Below are 17,430 nucleotides of genomic sequence, written 5' to 3' on the forward strand. Positions count from 1 at the left end.
GCCTGGGTGTGAGAGCCTGCAGATAAGCAGAGATGCTTGATCCCCCATAATGGGAGTTACAGATGGTTGTGAGTGGCCCTGTGAGCTCTGAGTGTCGAACCCAGACTTGTGGAAGAACAACCAGTGTGCTTTCCTGCTCAACCATCTTTCCAGCCCCCTAATTCTCTTCTTCTTCCAGGTCCCCATTCCAACAATAAAGACCTAGGTGGGGGAGGAGAAATGTGGAGGTGGGCTTTGGGGTCTTATATAGGCTCAAGATCCTGCCCAGTGTCTTAGACCACTTCCTGTTCCATGCAAGCCAAGATATGGCATGCTCTGCTACTTCTGCAGCCCATGTCTGCCTGAAAGCCACCAATTCTTCCTGCATGCCACCATATCCCACCATGATGATAATGGACTAAACCTCTGAACTGTAAAAGAACTCCCCTATTAAATGTTTTCCTTTGTAAGATTTGCCATGCTCATAGTGTATCTTCACAGCAATAGAAACCTGACTAAGACAACTGGCTAATCTTATCTCTTCTACTCAAATTATTGGGACCATGATAAAAAGGACTTGGAAACCTCTTAAGGCAAGGCAGTGGTGTGGTTCATTCGAATTTGCCTATGAGTACAAAGTTTGCATTTGGGTGGTCCTCTGCTGTCTGAAGTTCCTCAGTCCCAGGAGCAGCATCTCTCCCTCCAGCACATCCCAGGATGGATGCTCAGCACTGTCTCCTGGATGTTTTCCTGTGCCCTGGATGACAAGTGCAGGCTGTCTCTAGCCAAAGCATCAAGCAGGTGCTCTGACCACTTCAGGTGCAAACAGAGATGAGGAGAGGAAGGCCATGATGCACTCACTGGGACAGTGACTAATGCTGTCTGCAGAACTCACTTTGAAAAGACATGCTGAGGAAAACCAATTGCAAGGTTCTTAAAGGAGCAGACAGGCTGGCAGACACTCAAATGTGACTCTGAAGAATGCTAGGGAAGGAGAGGGAGCTAACAGAGTCAAAGGCCAGGGGACCTGAGGTGGCCGTTTGTACATTAACAGAGCAGAATCTCTGGCCTGACTCGGGGAGGAACAAGAGATTGGTGAGTCAGAGATTAAAACTGCAAAAGAGCCCAGAAGATGACAAGATCAGGCGAGATGTAGCACACAGGTACAGGCTCTTCCTGGGAAGCACGAACTGGCTTCATTTCAGTGCCGTCTTGATGGAACCTGACACTAACTGTTCTAAAATGTGATCCTGGCCTCTTGGCTCCTTTTTAACTGCAACTGTGTCCTCACCCATATGAAATCTCCCATTTCTGAGCTCTTACTGCTGGCTGCTGGCTCATGCCCGTGACTTATTTCTCCTTCAAAAGTCACATCATCACTTTAAAAGCCTTTTGATGCCCACATAACAAATACTAGGTAAATTGAGATTCTCACAGAGGTGCCCATGGCAGTAAATAAGTTGAACAGATATTATGTGCCCTACTACAGCCTTCTGTCTTCCTTGTGGCTCAGCTTTTATGCGACCTGACAGGCCCAATCAGTGTGCGCAGTGAACACCCTCCTGCCTAGTAACCACTAGGTTACTATTTTACTTTATATTTTATTTTATTATTTTATATTCTCCTCCTCTCAGAGTCTTCTAATGAGTAATGTGTTTTCACAAGACAGAGCAGCTATGATCTTCCTTGTGTATTAGCATAAGACAAACTTATACAGTGGCTACCCAGCAGGGACAGAGTGAGTTTAGCTGTAACTTGTATAAGTCTCTGAACTCTTACACAAACAGGTTCTCTGCAGACCAAGCACAGTCACACACAATTCTAAGTAACACAATATTCCTAGTCTGAGGATCAATAGATTTGCAGAATTTAGTGTCTGACAAAGAATAATTTAAGGGACTGACAGAGGCAGACTGAGGGGAAAGTGACAAGTGTCTCAAAAATGATTCTGAATCCAAGATCCAAAGTCAGCATACAAATCAAGGACATTGAAATTACCTGCCTATCAGCCTCATTATTATATCATACAAGGTGCCCAGGAGCAACACGCTTAATAGAGCAATTTAATAGGACAAAATAGTAATGATGATGATGAAATAGGTGCTCTAATTCTCAGTCACTAATGACCTTAATGTGGAATAATCTTTTTGTACACTGTGACAATGTGCTTCTTGTTTTGTTTTAATAAAGAGCTAAACAGCCAAGAGCTAGGCAGAATTTCCAGGCACAGAGGATGCTGGGAAGAGGAAGGGCAGAGTCATGAGGAGATACCAGGGATGCAGAACAAGCAGCACGGATCTTACAAAGTAAAGGTCATTGAGCCATGAAAAAGAATGTAGCTTAAAAGATATGGGTTAAGTTTCAAGAACTAGTTAGAAACAAGTCTAAGCTATGGACCAAGCTTTCATAATAAATAAGAAGTCTCTGTGTAGTTATTTGGGAGCTGGAAGGCAAGACAGAAAAATCCACCTACATGACACTGGATACTTAGGAAGAAAACAAGACAGCAGAAGCTCCTGGCTCGGTTGTGTTAGAACAAGTTGCCAGCTCTGTGGCTTCCTCACAGTCTGCTTTTCAAGCTGGATCAAACTTGCCTTGTTTTATGTCTTGTCTAGTTCTAATGGAACATCAACCAGTTTACCTTGGGGCAAGAGCTGCTTAGTGAGGTTGTTCAAGGTCTCCTTGCACAGAAACCTCAAGTGTCTCTCTTTGTGGCATTCCTGGTAAGAACCCATAGGCTGGGGTGGATATGGAGTGTACCTCCTGTTTTGGATCGCTAGTTGCTCACAGACTGGGAGTGGAGGAGGGGGAAAACACTTGTTTTTATTACACTTATACCCCATCTTAGACATAAGAACAAACACGAGTGGAAATCAGGGACTTAAGGAAAATCAGAAAGTAGACCTGAGTAATTTTTCACACTCAGATCGCCAGAGAGCAAGCATTTCTTAGGTGCCTACTAAATGCTACACACAGACCTAGTCAAGGAGTCTATGGCAATGGCAAGTTTGACAGAGCATCTGTTTTATTGGAGTTGACAAATAAGGTTGACAGTCAACAAAAAAGTACGCAAAAAACAAAATAAAGCAATTAAAAAAATCATGCCATTTCAGGTCCTAATGGTACAATGATGCCGAGTGGAAAGGCAGAAACAGGAGAGGCATCATCACGGCTGAGAAACGCCTGCTTCACCAAAAGGAGAGTGAGGTACAGGTAAGCCAGGGCAGCCCTGTCTTAGTCGGATTTTCTTTTGCTGTGATAAAACACCATCACCAAAAGCAACTTGGGAAGGAAAGGGTTCACCTCACAGATTATAGTCCATCACTGGGGGAAGTCGGGTCAGGAACTTAAGCAGGATGGGAACCTGGAGGCAGGAGTTGAAGCAGAAGGAATGGGGGAAGGTTTGCTTACTGACTTGCCCCAAAACATCTGCTCGGCTTCCTTTCTTATAGCACACAGGACCACCAGCCCAAGGGTGACCCTGCCCATAGTAAAACTGGGCCCCCTTACATTAGCCTACCAAGAAGATATTCTACAGGCTTGCCCACCAGCCAAATTGGTGGGGCAGTTTCTCACCTGAATGACTCAGCTTGCGACAAGCTGGCACAAAAGCTGCCAACACAAGCACTAAGGAAGGGCCTCCCAGATGAAGGAACAGCAAGGCCAGGACTCCTGAACTGATGTCAACTGGTGTGCTCCAAAGACAGAAAAGAGTGACTGTGTCTCCATAGAGATGAACAGAAGGAAATATGCCAGGGAGAAGAAGAGGTTGCTTCTTAGGGGCTCCTCCAGGACATGATGGGAAAGCCCGTGGTGGCTTTGAAGGAGATGGGGAGAATGACACGATATGAATTATACTTCAGAAAACTCACTCAGCCTAATGTGTGGAAACTATGCTGTAAGGAACGAGGCCGCCAGAAGGCAGGCAGTCGGTTCTTACCATCACCCAGGTAAGGGGTGATGGGTGTCCCGACTAGGTCTCCCTTGCTGGGTTGAGCGAAGGGTGTTCTGATTAGGTGTGTATTTTAATAGCAGAGCCAGATTCTTCTGCTGGTGGATTAAGCTTGGAGTTTGAGGAAACAAAAAGAATTGAGATTCATCCTTAAGTTTTTGTATTTCTTATTTTTTTTTTTCCCACAAGGTATTCCAAGGATTCTGTGGTGTGCACTTAAGACAGAGACACAGTGAGACATCCAGCTGAGCACTGCATCTGGCTTGACTTCCGGAGTGTCAGCACCTGGGCTTTCCACGGTCTTTTGTGGTTGTTACCTTTTATTTGAAGTATCTGAATCTTATCTGAGTTCTTCCTGAAGGATTTGCAAAATTTAGTTACGAGTGACTGAGGATTGCTTGAACAAACAGTTTCTTCAAACAACTTCAGATAAGAGGTTTTGGTGTCTGGAAATTGACTTGCTAAAAGGTGTAAATTGTGTAACAATAACAAAGTTTTTTCCCCCAAGGCAATGGGCAGCCGTTTTAGAAGCTGATTCACCCTGCTGTTTTGATTAAACCTAAAACTCACTTAGATGTGACCCCTTTCTTTCAGGGACCCTCTCAAGACAGAACACCGCCACAGAGATTCGTAATCTAAGGGGTTTATAGTCTCTGAGGTCTTAACTGCTCAGTTGGTCAAGGTCAGGCTGGTGGTGAAGGCTGACTTCAAACACATCTAATACTCCTGACCACAGACTGTCACACATTAATAGATTCTCTTAAGCTCCTCCTCTACTGTGATGTGAGCTGCAAGAGGCCGTAGCTTGGGTGTGGGTATGTTCAGGGGCAGTTAGGTTCAGTCTCCCTGGAAAGTGCAAAGGAAAGTTTTGGTTGTAAAACTTTGAAGAGAGCCTGACTCTGGAAGCCCAGGTTGGGTGAGGAACTGTTCCTGTTATCTTGCTTGTTTTGATTTTGGTTAAATGGGAATAGTTGTAGTTTGTAGTCTTGCCCTGCCCTGGGTAACCTGGAACTGACAGTGTCAGTCAGGCTGTCCTTGACCTTGTAGCAATCTTCCGTGCTTCTGCCTCTCCAGGGCTGGGGTTACATGGCCAGCTGATCCCACCGTTTTAATGAGAAACGAGTGTTACATCTGAGAGAACATCACAGCACGTTTTCTGGAGCCAGCGATGTTGGAACCCCACCCTGAAGCTGCCACTCAGTTTGTGAGTCTTTTGTATTTCCCATCTCTGTGGCACAGTTTCCTCACTGGAGAAGCAAGGATAATCAGACTAACTTTATGCAGACAGATCTAACGGGGATGTCTATAAAAACACTCTGAACAGGGCCTGCAGTACACACTAGGGCTGCATCAGCATCTTGCTAAACATGGCTCCGGCAATTTGCTGCTGATGGCTGTGGATGATGGGGAACAGGCTTTTCTGATAAACCATGCTTCCACCCCCCCCATCCCCCCCCATTCCTCATCAGAGCAAGGAAGAGTCCTCCTTAAGTGATGCTTGAGAGTGGCCAGCACTCCAAACATCACTCCTGGCTGACAGTGGACTCGGGCTTAACACACATTAAGCCCCTTTAACTACAGCTTTGACAGCACGCAAGCTCAGGCAGGGCTCCTTGACTTTGACCATGGAAGCCCTAAGTCACTAAATTGAAAGGACCAAGACCACTGGCTGGCATTCTTTTCAAGAACACATGGACCTTCTACGAAATATAATTTCTAAATCTGACTGCAGTGGGTGTGTGGGTGCACACTTGGGAGGCAAGAAGGGGGATGGGGGTTTAAAGTCACCTGCCACTACGTAGTGAGTTCAAGGCCAGCGCAACCTGCATGAGATTCTTTCAAATCACAATCCCAGAGAACCTAGACCACAATGAGGACCCTAAGAGAGACATACATGGAGCTAATCTACATGGGAAGTAGAAAAAAGACAAGATCTCCTGAGTAAATTGGGAGCATGGGGACCATGGGAGAGGGTAGAAGGGGAAGGGAGAGGCAGGGAGAGGAGCAGAGAAAAAATGTAGAGTTCAATAAAACCAATAAAAATATGGCTACACATTTCCATTGCTTTGCTCACTGATAAGCGCACACGACCTAGGAGAATGACTGGCTTTTTTTTTATTTTATTCTTTTTTAATTAAAATTTCTGCCTCCTCCCCGTTTCCCATTTCCTTCCCCCTCCTCCCACATATTGCCCCCTCCCCCCTCCCCTCCTCCTATCCCCACTCCTCTTCTCCTCCCCCCACTCCATTCCCCCTCCCTCTCGATACTGACTGGCTTTTAAATGTTGAACTAAGTGGGGGAAAGAGGGGATGACCAAGCTAAGTGCTGGTGTAATGATTGTTCAGTTAGGACATTTGCAAGTCTTTATTAAGAAAGAAAGAAGACTGAAGAAATAAAGAGCAGAAGGGGGAAGAGGAGTATAAAATATGAAGAAAAGAAATGAATGAAATAAAATAAAATAAAAAAAACCTGTTGTGGGGCTGGAGAGATGGCTCAGCAGTTAAGAGCATTGCCTGCTCTTCCAAAGGTCCTGAGTTCAATTCCCAGCAACCACATGGTGGCTCACAACCATCTGTAATGAGGTCTGGTGCCCTCTTCTGTCCTTCAGGCATACATGCAGAAAGAATATTGTATACATAATAATAAATAAATAAATAAATAATTTAAAAAAAAAAACCTGTTGTTTTAAAGGCTTAAAAATGGATAAATATCAGAAAATCCTTATCAGGTTTTACACAAGAAAAGATGAAGCCATAAAGACAAAAAAAAATCAAACAAAAGGCAGCATTGTAGATAAGATACTTATTTGTAATTTGGAAGGACAATTCTACGAGAAATTTCATATCACTTAGCTAAAAATACACACAAAGAAAGAATTTCCTAGGAAAACATAAGTTTACAATATGGAAACAAGTTGAAAATGAAAACCTAAAGAACACAAAACCACAAAAAAAGTCAAAAAGCCACCCACAAACCCCAGCAGTTGGCTTAGATATTTTAAAATTGAGTTTTATCAAACACTAGAGAAATAATAATCCTGTCCCACTGTAATGTGTTCCAGAAAATAGGAGAGGAAGAAGGGCTCCAAATTCACTCTGGGCAGCTCGTACACCTTGGCACCAAAACCAGACACACAGTACAAGAAGGGAAAACTGCAGGCCAACTCCACTAATAGATGTAGACACAAAAAATCCTGAATAAATTATAAGTGGAGCGAATGGAGCAATACACTAAATGAAGGATGTGATAGCCCACGTCGAGTTTGTCAGGAACCCTTATGTAACTTAACTAGGTTTATTAATACAGTTCCTTTAGTGCACCGAGAGGCTAAAGGTAAAAGCTACACAATTGTGTGACTTCTGAAAGAACCGATGGGAACTGCCTCTAATCAGATAGATAATATCAACAAAGACAATGCAGCAAACCTCCAACTACAGATAGAATATTCCAAGCATTTCCTTAAAATGCGTGCACACCCTCTGTGCATGCACACAGACACACACAATGGGAGTAAAGATAAGCATATCTGTAATCTGCGTGTGCACACATACACATGTGCACACACATACATACATACATACATACATACATACACACACACACACAAAGACCCACTGTGTACTGTCTTTAAATAAAATACTCTGAGGAAATATCATTTCAGACTCTTCAGTTAGCAAAATTCTGCGAGCTGATATGGATGTGGGAAAATGGGGATTTTCAAACATTACAAGTCGGAGTAGAAGTTAGCGGAATTATTTCCAGACTTGATGATCTCCAGTGAGGATATGTGTACACTATAGGTAAGTCCTCCAGTTCCTGGGGAATATCTTACTAACAAGCTTCCACTGCATGTCTAAGAGTCATAGCTGCACTTCAGAGTAGAAGGCATGAAACCAACCCTCCTGTTGTTCTTTAGTTTCTGTTCAGGAAAAGAGGAAAAGGAAGATGACTTGTGGAATCCTGCAGTCCAGCTGAAATAAAGGCACTTGAGCTACACACATAAAAGCAAGCTACTAAACACTGTGTGCCATCTGACGGCATTTAGAGGAGGTTTGAAAACCTCATAATAGTGAGGTGTGCGAGTGGATAATACAGCACAGGACAAAAGTCACAGATATGGGAATCAGAGGTGGTAATCAGAGCAGATGAGGAAATAAAGGCTATGCACGTGCCTTAACTCTGTTTAGAATGACATTTTTAAATTATTTATTTATTAAAGATTTCTGCCTTCTCCCCGCCACCGCCTCCCATTCCCCTCCTCCTCCCCCAATTAGAATGACATTTTAAGATGATCAGCTGTAACCGTAATGCGGTATTCTTTATCAATTTCTCCCCATCTTTGTGTGTGTGTGTGTGTGCGCGTGCACGCGCGTGTGCATGTGTGCATGTATGCATGTATGCTTGCACGAGTGTGCCCACAGGTGTGATGGGATGTCAGGGGACAACCTGGTGTCAATCTTCACCTTCTACCTTTTAGCCACAGGGACCCTCTTCTTGATCACAGCTGAATGTGCTGGATTATCTGGCCTGTAAGCTTCCAGAAATTCTCCCAAGGAGAGTGCAGGCATCACAGACACCTGCACTCTACTTCTGAGTTTTGTGGGGGTTCTGGGAATCCAGACTCAAGTGGTCAGGCTTGTGCTACAAATAGCTTATCCTCTGAGCCCTCTCCTTAGCCTATGAAATGTTCTTTGTATCAAAGGTTGCATGGATGTGCAATGGCTTATTCTTCTGCTTTTTCTGTGTGCACAAAATATGTCACATCATCCAACCCACCTTCCCTTCTTGCCCTTCCACCTTGTGTGAACATCGTTCATTTAATGTCTCTGGCAATAGCCACTCATCTATGTGACAACTACTGAGTCATTTGATCTGCGGAGCGTTGTTGGGATTCATTGCAATAAAGGATTACTTATTCGGAATGTCCGGGGTCTGACCTGAAATGGATGAATGCTATTTTAGGATTTTTTTTTTTCAGTCTTTGACCACTACTCAAAAGCGAAATGATTGGCTAGATGGCAGGGAAGAGGACCTTTCCAGCATACAGTGCATTGTGGGATTGCAATTAACTATCTCAAAGCAAAAGTTCCCTGCCCCAATCTGCGATGGCTCCAGGCCCTCACAACACCTGCCCTGCAAGTTTGCCACAGCCACCAACCACAATCTGCACCCTCTCCCAACTGTGCAGCTTGTGGGACATCGCCAGCCAGTCATTCACAGCTCAGCAGGTCACAGAGTCCCCATGTGCCAGGAGAGCAACTTGTTCTTTCCGTGTTACAATGGTGCAGCTTTTAAATGGGCACGCATGAAAGGATGCTGTTTTTAGAGCAATTCTGTCACTGGAAGCTTCTGGTATTTACAGAGACCTGGAAAAAACCAACCTTTTGCTGAACTTTACGTTGCAGCCAATTCTGTCGGTGGGCAGATTTGACAGCGAAAAAAGAATCTGAAATCTGTTGTCCCTGGAATTTCTGTCACTTGGATGGAATTCTGCCCCCTTGGAAACCCCAGGATGAGCAGAGAGAGAGAGAGAGAGAGAGAGAGAGAGAGAGAGAGGAGAGAGTGCATGTTATGGGCGTGGTATTTGTGTGCATATATGTATATGTCTGTGTGTATATGTGTGTGGGTTGTAATTGTGGGGTGGTGCATATGTGTGTGTGGGGGGGTATATAAACACACATGGCACACCTCCTAATCATCTTTCCACTATGTCCAATCTCCTGTATTTACTTAGAAAACTTGTAATTTCCAAGTCAGCCAAGATTCTAATACAGAGAAAGTCAAGATGAACTTTTTAACACAAATTATTTTATAAATACATAGACTTAAAAATGCTCTTAAAATCAATCTATTTTGGGTAACTGAGGTTGGAATATCAATCATCTGTCATTTATGAGGAACTTTGTACCTTACAGTAAGAGACAATTTTGCAAACAGATTGCTCATCGTTATGGTTTTTTTTTCTGCAGTTGGAGTCTCAAAAAAGTTTAATTGAAGAGAAAAATGACATAGTTTCCTTAAGAGACTATGGTTTATGATTTGGTAACCACAGAGGACACATTTTCTAAGTGGAGATTCCATGAGACTCTTTTCTTTCTAGGACTATAATGTGGATAGTGATCTTAGTTATAATTATAAACCTAACTGGAAACAAAGAAAGTTCATGTCTTCTTCTTGCTGTAAGAAGCAAAGGAGAGAAAAAAGAAACAGAGAGAAATGGAGGAGAACAGAGAGGAAATGGAAAAAGAGAATAGACAGCAATGGCACAGGGGCCAGTCTCCGTGCCTGGACTCCCCACCAGGGACCACAGCCTGGCTCCCCCTCCTCACTTACCCAGATTACATGAGCAGGTCCAGGGCCAGATGCTCCCATCTGTAGGAGCTCACCCACCAGGGGGTACTCAATACAAGGTCACCTTGATGCCCCAATTCATGCCAGTCATATATTCTTCAGCCATGGCTAATCCTATATAAACAACTCTGGATTTTCATCAATTGTAGCTCTGCTCCTCTGCCCAACTAGATATTAATGAACGCCTCCAAAAGCCAGTGCAACTGTTGACTTTTGCCTCTTAATTCCTGGTGGCTTAGCTTTTCCAATTCAGCTCTGAGCAAACAGTCTGTGTTTAATTTATGACTATCTCTACTGCCCAGGATAGGAGGGACTCAGAATGTTCCAGCATCCCCCAGCCAGTCATTTACAGTTACAAGTTCCTAAAGATCTTTTCAGAGGACCAAGGCCAGTGAAGTTCACAAAGCCCCACAGGTGGGGAGAGGGACATGGCTTTGGCACTGAATTCATTCACAATTCTAAAGCACTACGTATTTCCTTCAATAGAACACTGGAAGGCAACAGTCTCCCACCACTCAGCAATACTTTCCCACCAGTGGGTATTCAGCCAGTCTGTTTTCTAGAGCATCATGTCCACAAGCCACACGTCTTCGGGGCTTATCTATGAAATAGTTTCAGTGTTTTTAGGCTTCACAGTCTTCCAAGTCTTTCCACCCTCTGAACAGCCAATCTCCATGAACTTTGCCTACTGGATGGACACTAGTCACCTTCCATGTATTCACTTTATCCTTAAATATATTTGATGACAGAACATCCAAATTTTGTCTGCTCCCATGTTTCAGTAACATTCTGAATACCAAGTTTATAGCTGTGGTCCAGATCTCTGGGATTTGGACCCAACTACCTAAACAACATTTCCACGCAGATGTTTTGTAATATTAGAGTTAACATGTACAAAGTGGAATTCATGATCTTCCCCAAAACTGTTGCCTTTGCAGTGTCCAAGATAAGTAAATAAAGTGACCATCTACCAGCTGTTCAAAATAGAAGACACTATCGTGGTCAGCTAAAGGACTCCCCATCATGTCCCTAAATACGCTCTTGTTCCTTCCCCGGTGCATTACCCAATAGAAACATGACCATGCAGTGCCCTTGTTTTCCAAAAACTTTCCAGTCATCTTTTTTGTTTTGTTTTGTTGTTATTGTTTGGTTTGGTTGGTTTTAGTTTTTCAAGACAGGATTTCTCTGTGTAACCTTGGCTGTTCTAGAACTCACACTGTAGACGAGACTGGCCTCGAACTCAGAGATCTACCTGCCTCTGCTTCTTGGGTGCTGTGATTAAAGGCTTGGGCCACCACCGCCAGGCAACTTTAGCTCCTATAACTTTCTAGTAATCTTAAGAAAAAACAATCAAGAAAAAGCCAGGCTACAAGCTCTGTGTGACACGGCTTTCCTCGACCCTTTGGACACCTCTGGAGCCACTCTCTCTGCTCCATACCCAACATGGCAGTACCCTATCTCTTCCTTGATATAAGCATGTTCCTCATTCAGAATGACAGTGGAGTGGCTCAGAGTGCCAATAGTGGTGACCTGGAGGTCAAACTAGCCTTGATCATCAGTGTCTGGTGACCTATTAGTGAATTTTCTTACCTATAACAAGGTGACTATGAACACAAAATATATAGATTAAAGAAAGAATATTAAGAGTTGCAAAGGAAAAAGGTCAAGTAACTTATAAAGGTAAACCGATCAGACTTACACCTGACTTCTCTATGGAAACCATGAAAGCCAGAAGATCCTGGATAGAGGTACTGCAGAAACTAAGAGACCATGGATGCAAACCCAAACTACTATACCCAGCCAAACTATCGTTCACTATCAATGGAGAAAACAAGACATTCCAGGACAAGAACAAATTTAAACAATACATTGCCACAAATCCAGCCCTACAGAAATAGAAGGAAAATCACAACCCAAGGAATCCAACATTGCCAACACTGCCTACAATAACTCAGGCATCTAGCGACCCTTCACCAGCACGACTCAAAGAAGGGAGACATACAAACTCTACTACCAAAAACAATAGGAACAACTGGAGTAAACAAACACTGGTCATTAATATCACTTAATATTAATGGTCTCAATTCACCTATAAAAAGGCACAGGCTAAGAGATTGGATACGAAAACAGGATCCAACATTCTGCTGTTTGCAAGTAACACATCTCAACCACAAAGATAGGCATCTACTTAGAGTAAAGGGTTGGGAAAAGGTTTTTCAAGCAAATGGTCCTAAGAAAAAAGCAGGTGTGGCCATACTAATTTCTAACAAAACTGACTTTAAACTAAAATCAATCAGAAGAGATCTAGATGGACACTTTATACTCATAACAGGAACAATTCATCAGGATGAAGTCTCAATCCTGAATATCTATGCCCCTAATATAAAAGCACCCACTTATGTAAAGGAAATATCACTAGAACTTAAGGCAGACATCAAACCACACACACTAGTAGTAGGAGACTTCAACACACCTCTCTCACCAATGGACAGGTCAATCAGACAGAAACCTAATAGAGAATTAAGAGAATTGTTGGAGGTAATGAAGCAAATGGACTTAACAGACATATATAGAACACTCCACCCAAATAAGAAAGAATATACCTTCTTCTTTGCAGCTCATGGAACCTTATCAAAAATTGACCATATACTCGGAAACAAAGGAAACCTCCACAGATACAAAAAAATATCAGTGTCCACCTGTGTCTTATCAGATCACCACGGATTAAAATTAGAAGGCAACAACAACGCTACCCCCAGAAAGCCGACTAACTCATGGAAACTGAAGAGTCAACTACTGAACCACACCTGGGTCAAGGAAGAAATTAAGAAAGAAATGAAAGTCTTCCTTGAATTTAATGAAAATGAAGAGACAACATACTCAAACCTATGGGACACGATGAAAGCAGTGCTAAGAGGAAAGTTCATAGCACTAAGTGCCCACTTAAAGAAAACGGAGAAAGCATGCATTGGGGACTTAACAGCACACCTGAAAGGTCTAGATAAAAAAAGAAGCAGACACGCCCAGGAGGAGTAGAAAACTGGAAATAATCAAACTGAGGGCAGAAATCAACAAAATAGAAACTCAGAAAACAGCCCAAAGAATCAATGAAACAAAAAGTTGGTTCTTGGAGAAAATCAACAAGATCGACAAACCCCTATCCAAATTAATCAAACGACAGAGAGAGAACACACAAATAAATAAGATCAGAAATGAAAAGGGGGACATAACCACAGACACAGAGGAAATTCAGAGAATCATTAGATCTTACTACAAAAGTCTGTATGCCACAAAACTGGAAAATGCAAAAGAAATGGACATTTTTTTAGACAAGTACCATATACCAAAGCTAAACCAAGACCAGGTGAACGATCTAAACAGACCTGTTAGTCGCGAAGAATTAGAAACTGTTATCAAAAATCTCCCTTCCAAAAAAAGCCCAGGACCAGATGGTTTCAATGCAGAATTCTACCAGAACTTCCAAGAAGAGCTAATACCTATACTCCTTAATGTATTTCATAATATAGAAACAGAAGAGTCATTGCCAAATTCCTTTTATGAAGCTACCATTACCCTGATACCAAAACCACACAAAGACCCAACCAAGAAAAAGAATTATAGGCCTATATCACTCATGAACATCGACGCAAAAATTCTCAATAAAATACTGGCAAACCGAATCCAAGAACACATTAGAAAAATTATCCATTATGATCAAGTAGTCTTCATCCCAGAGATGCAGGGATGGTTCAACATAGCAAATCTATCAATGTAATCCACCATATAAATAAACTGAAAGAAAACAACCATATGATCATTTCATTAGATGCTAAAAAAGCATTCGACAAAATTCAACACCCCTTTATGATAAAGGTCTTGGAGAGATTAGGGATAAAAGGATCATACCTAAATATAATAAAAGCTATCTACAGCAAGCCGACAGCCAACATTAAATTAAACGGAGAAAAACTCAAAGCCATCCCACTAAAATCAGGAACACGACAAGGATGTCCACTCTCTCCATACCTCTTCAATATAGTGCTTGAAGTTCTAGCAATAAGACAACATAAGGGGATCAAGGGGATTCGTATTGGAAAGGAAGAAGCTAAGCTTTCGTTATTTGCAGATGATATGATAGTATACATAAGCGACCCCCAAAACTCTACCAATGAACTCCTACAGCTGATAAACACCTTTAGTAATGTGGCAGGATACAAGATCAACTCCAAAAAATCAGTTGCCTTCCTATACACTAAGGATAAGGAAGCAGAGAGGGAAATCAGAGAAGCATCACCTTTCACGATAGCCACAAATAGCATAAAATATCTTGGGGTAACTTTGACCAAAGAAGTGAAAGATCTATTTGACAAGAATTTTAAGTCTTTGAAGAAAGAAATTGAAAAGGACACCAGAAAATGGAAGTATCTCCCTTGCTCTTGGATTGGGACGATCAACATAGTAAAAATGGCAATTCTACCAAAAGCAATCTATAGATTCAGTGCAATCCTCATCAAAATCCCATCAAAATTCTTCACAGATCTGGAGAAGACAATAATCAACTTTATATGGAAAAACAAAAAACCCAGGATAGTCAAAACAATCTTATACAATAAAGGATCGTCTGGAGGCATTACCATCCCTGACTTCAAACTCTATTACAGAGCTTCAGTATTGAAAACAGCTTGGTATTGGCATAAAAACAGAGAAGTCGACCAATGGAATCGAATAGAAGACCCGGACTTTAACCCACAAACCTATGATTTTCGATAAAGGAGCTAAAAGTATATAATGGAAAAAAGAGAGCATCTTCAACAAATTGTGCTGGCAAAACTGGATGTCAATCTGTAGAAGAATGAAAATAGATCCATATCTATCACCATGCACAAAACGCAAGTCCAAATGGATTAAAGACCTCAATATCAGTCTGAACACACTGAACTTGATAGAAGAGAAAGTTGGAAGTACTCTACAACACATGGGCACAGGAGACTACTTCCTACATATAACCCCAGCAGCACAGACATTAAGGGCATCATTGAATAAATGGGACCTCCTGAGACTGAGAAGCTTCTGTAAAGCAAAGGACACTGTCACTAAGACAAAAAGGGAACCCACTGACTGGGAGAAGATCTTCACCAACCCCACAACTGACAAAGGTCTGATCTCCAAAATATATAAAGAACTCAAGAAACTAGACTGTAAAAGGCTAATTATAAAATTATAATTGGGGCACTGAGATGAACAGAGAATTCTCAACAGAAGAAGTTCAAATGGCCAAAAGACACTTAAGGTCATGCTCAACTTCCTTAGTGATCAGGGAAATGCAAATCAAGACAACTTTAAGATACCATCTTACACCTGTCAGAATGGCTAAAATAAAAAACATCAATGATAGCCTTTGCTGGAGAGGTTGTGGAGAAAGGGGTACACTCATTCATTGCTGGTGGGAATGCAAACTTGTGCAACCACTTTGGAAATCAGTGTGGCGGTTTCTCAGGAAATTCGGGATCAACCTACCTCTGGACCCAGCAATACCACTCTTGGGAATATACCCAAGAGATGCCTTATCATACAACAAAAGTATATGCTCAACTATGTTCATAGCAGCATTGTCTGTAATAGCCAGAACCTGGAAACAACCTAGATGCCCTTCAATGGAAGAATGGATGAAGAAAGTATGGAATATATACATATTAGAGTACTACTCAGCAGTAAAAAACAATGACTTCTTGAATTTTGCATGCAAATGGACGGAAATAGAAAACACTATCCTGAGTGAGGTAAGCCAAACCCAAAAAGAGGAACATGGGATGTATTCACTCATAATTGGTTTCTAGCCATAAATAAAGGACATTGAACCTATAATTCGTGATCCTAGAGAAGTTAAATAAGAAGGTGAACCCAAAGAAAAACATATAGGCATCCTCCTGAATATTAACCTTCATCAGGAGATGAAAGGAAACAGAGACAGAGACCCACATTGGAGCACCAGACTGAAATCTCAAGGTCCAAATCAGGAGCAGAAGGAGAGAGAGCACGAGCAAGAAACTCAGGACCGCGAGGGGTGCACCCACACACTGAGACAATGGGGATGTTCTATCGGGAACTCACCAAGGCCAGCTGGCCTGGGTCTGAAAAAGCATGGGATAAAACCGGACTCGCTGAACATAGTGGACAATGAGGACTACTGAGAACTCAAGAACAATGGCAATAGGTTTTTGATCCTACTGCACGTACTGGCTTTGTGGGAGCCTAGGCAGTTTGGATGCTCACCTTACTAGACCGGAATGGAGGTGGGTGGTCCTTGGACTTCCCACAGGGCAGGGAACCCTGATAGCTCTTCGGGCTGATGATGAAGGGGGACTTGATTGGGGGAGGGGGAGGGATATGGGAGGGGTGGTGAGGAGGAGGCAGAAATCTTTAATAAATAAATTAATTAATTAAAAAAAACAAGGTGACTATGTTGAAGCATGCCATTTAAGTCTGATGCTGCAAAGATTAAAAATGCTTCCAATAGGGCCTGACATTCACCAAGGGGCATGCTCGCATGTCTCCGGTCTTTTTCTTATCTACCTCTACAACTTGTACTAAGCCTTCAAGTTACATTTGAACATCTTCATTAGCAATGCCTTCCTCGCCTCCTTAGCTCACTTCTCTGGCTACCAAATGGGTCACAGAATAAAATTATAATAAAATAATCATTTCCTCATTTTGCCTGTTTTTTCCCTATGGACTATAAACTTCACAAAGGCAGAAAACAATTCTGTCTTACTAATTTTGCATCCATAATTTCTCATATGGATTTGGCACATTCTAATTATGCAGCAAAGTGTCGCTTAAAGCATTTTCAAATCTTCAGTCCTGCTTTTCAAGGAATTTCCACTTAGGGACAACACTTGGAACTGACCAACTGAGTCAATGAAATTAACTGTCCAGCCATCGAAGGTTGCTGACATTTTCCCGCGAGTGACAGTATCGGCACTCGTGACTTCAGCAGGGAGTGCTTTTCCAGACTAAAAGCTGTACCCTCCAACCTCCCTGTCTGGGCACATCTCTGTCCCTGGCATTGCCTAAGTTCTGCCTTCTAAGATATGAATACAAATCAGATGTACAAATTACAGACCACACTTCTGAAAGGAGTTCTTTGA

The 17,430-nt window shown here is 42.3% G+C and overlaps 1 protein-coding gene across 2 annotated transcripts in view; it reads right to left on the minus strand.

The window, feature by feature from the left end:
- The window catches only part of Ano2 (anoctamin 2), a 354,947-nt gene that overhangs the window by 117,198 nt on the left and 220,319 nt on the right, over positions 1-17,430 (minus strand). The window lies entirely within an intron of this gene.

This window comes from Chionomys nivalis, chromosome 1 (genome assembly GCF_950005125.1).
Source record: "Chionomys nivalis chromosome 1, mChiNiv1.1, whole genome shotgun sequence".
In the NCBI taxonomy this organism is placed as follows: domain Eukaryota; kingdom Metazoa; phylum Chordata; class Mammalia; order Rodentia; family Cricetidae; genus Chionomys; species Chionomys nivalis.